Raw genomic sequence first — 3,290 nt, forward strand, 5'->3', positions numbered from 1 at the left:
TTTACAGTTTCTGTGGTTTTAGTTGGATTATTCCAGGTATGGTTTTTGGGAGATAGTGTACCTGCTAGCTTTTCCCTCCATCCAGAGAGAGAACAACAAAACAAATCCCCCCCCCCCCCCCCCCCCCCCAGATCTGAAAGTATCTTCTTTCCACATTGATCCTTCTGGTCAGGTGCCAACTAGATTATTTGAACTGCTTAACCCTTTACAGGTAAGGCAATCCAGTACAGCTGCCAAGGAGGGATTTTATGCTACTGAATGCCTGGCATACATAAAGGTTTCTACTCTTCCCCCTATATTCATGACAAAGGTGCTCAGATACTACAGCAGGCAACCTTTGGCACACGGCCCACCAGGATAAGCCCCCTGGAGGGCCGGGCCGGTTTGTTTACCTGCCGCGTCAGCAGGTTCGGGCGATCGCAGCTCCCACTGGCCGCGGTTCGCCGCTCCAGGCCAATGGGGGCTGCGGGAAGTGATAGGAGGCAATGTAAAACCTATAGATACCAAAAAAACCTCTCCCATGTAGACAAGGCCTTACAGACATGAATAACTTTATGCATATGAGTAAACACATGCCTAAATGGTTGCAACACAGGGCCCTACAGGTGACATATGATGTGTTGCAATGTTGCCAGCTTTTGCAACTTTGTTGCAAGGCTTTCAAAAATAAATTGTTTTTTCTTCCAATCCCAGGTCCTGGAGTTAGGTAATTATGTAAGACTCTGGTTTCCATAAATAAATAAAAATAAAATAAAAGCCTAGTTCTCATGGTGGAGGGGGAAAAACTTGAAAACATGGCCCATGTGCAAAAACCAGAAGGCAAAAAAGAGAATCCAATTTTTTTTTAATTTGTAAAATATCATTTCAGCTAATCTTGTGATATTGTTGAATCCTGATTTTTGAATACTCGGGTGGGGTGGAGCTGAATAACATTTAATATACCTATATACATATGCCATTTAAAAAAATTAAATGCCAACTGTCCCCATCTTCCCCATAACCATCATTAATTGGCTGATATTATTGCCATCATCCATAACAAACAAGGCAAAGATGATTAGATTAATTTGTTAAATTTAAGTGAACATGTCATGAGACTTGAAAGCTACATGTATAGATTGTAGGGTAGGGTTTTGGCAGGAATTTTTCTAGGCTCAATCTAAATCCCAATTGGAATTGTGGGGGCAAACAATTGAATTAGTTTTAAAAGAGAGCTGGACAAATTTATGAGCAATTGTATGACAGGCTTCTTTGTGATGCTAGGGGCCAGGGCTCAACATCTCTGGGGCTCACTTCTAGTTTATGTCTTATGTTCCTAAAGCTCGTGCTTCAGGACTTCAGCCAGCCACTAGCAGGGGTCAGAAAGGGATTTCCCCTCCTCCCCCCGCCCCATGTATTCTGGGAGGATTTTATTTATCTCCTCCCTCTGAAGTATCAGGAATGGCCAGGGCTGGAGATGGGTCATTGGTGTGGGTGGGCCAGGGCTCTGAGGAGGCACAGAGCATTCTGTCTCTCAAGTGCTTGGCTGGCTGGTTCTTACTCACATGGTCAGGGTCTAACTGATCACCATATGTGGGGTTGGGAAGGAATTTTCCCCACATTCGATTGGTAAGGACTATTTTTCATGATGATGCAGTGTATTCCCGCAGTGTTTGACTAATAATCAAACACTGTTTTTCTGCAAACCGTTAAATGTGTTTTATATCTATAACAAAACATTTCTGAGAAGTCCAATTACTGTGGTTTCTGATTATTTATCTAGTTAGTACAGTGCAGTTATAAACAAGTGCTGGTTGGGGTTGTTGAAATGGGAGATAGTCCCTATCAATAAAGAGCATGGCACTGGCTGGTGGGATTCCAGGGTTCCATTCCCAGCTTTTCCATAATACAGGCTGTGCAAGCCATTTAACATCTGTGTCTCAATTTTCCCATCTCAAATAGGGGAATACTTACCTACCACATAGAGGTTTAGAGACATAATTGTTTTTATAGTGCTTTCTGTCAGTCTAATTATCTATCTTAAGAATATGAAGTACCATAGTAGCTAGGCACTTTGGGTGGGAGCCATGGAGGAACTGAAGCACCTAAGCCCAACTGGCTCCAGGTGACAGGTTCCCATTCATGGACTACAAGCAGAGATAGGCACCTCCCTGCAGCCTGGACTTAGGTGCCTACCACCCTGAAAGGGATAGTGCTTAGCATATCCCTCTCATCATCATCACCCATTGGCTAACTTAGGCAGCTTCCTGCCTAGCATGCTAGGTTTTGCGGATCACATTCTTAGGTGCCTATCTCTCCCCATTCATTGTAGGCACCTAACTCGGGCTTTGGGGATTGCTGGGGTGTTCCTGTGAGTCTGTAGGTGCCTAAAAGTTAGGTGCTGTGACACACAGCATTGCAACTCCTACGTCCCTTTGTGGATTCCACCCATTGGGTCTAATTCTGCAAGGTGTTAAACTGAGTGCTGTCTGTTACAGCTTTCCCCCTATTCCATTTTGTTTCTTACAGCTGTCCCCTTACTCCATTTTGTTTTTGTTCTCCTCCTGTGGCCGCCCCTCCCTGGCTGTTAAGTTGTTTACCAGGGCCACTGCCCTTCTCAAAGGGAGGGCCCCTTAAGTTGTTTACCAAGAGCCATTGCCCTTCTCAAAGGGATGGCCACTTGTGCTAAGTGGGACTACTGCCCTGTTCAAAGGGTTGGTCCTGTTATCACCTTGTTAAACCTGGGCTCGGTGTAGGGTAGGCAATGTCCAGAGCTGCAAGACCTAATGTGTTTTTGAGATCCTGGGCATGAGTCATAGGCCTCATGTGCTTTTGAGTCCTGAGGTGGGAACTCACGCCTATGGTCCAGGACTCTGCCCAGGCACGTCTCTATGCTCACCTGCAGTTTTTCCCTGTATCTCCTCCCCTGTGACAGAAGGAGCCTATCAGGATTACTGGCAGGAAACTGCCTGAGTTTGCCTTTAAGAACAGGCATTTTTGAAACAAACATCAGAAAGGTTCCTGCATTGCTACCTGGTCTGATCAGCCAGGGGTTCTGGGGGGTCCTTTCTCTGCTCTCGTTTTATTTTTGAGTGTACCCCCATTTTTAACCCCTCCCACGAAGAACGAATTGCTGCCTGAGAGACCTCCTGATTATCAAGACCGTACCGAGCCCTCCTTGCTTCTTCTGATGTTGTTGCTGCTTCTGCCTTTGCTGCTGCCTTGGGGACTGGTAAGAATCCCTCTGTGAAACTTTCTATACTTTTATTACTTTAGCTGCTGGCTTTCTTTCCCCCAGCAGGCAGACCCAA

Source organism: Terrapene carolina, unplaced genomic scaffold (assembly GCF_002925995.2).
Source record: "Terrapene carolina triunguis isolate 2854851 unplaced genomic scaffold, T_m_triunguis-2.0 Scaffold85, whole genome shotgun sequence".
Taxonomy (NCBI): domain Eukaryota; kingdom Metazoa; phylum Chordata; order Testudines; family Emydidae; genus Terrapene; species Terrapene triunguis.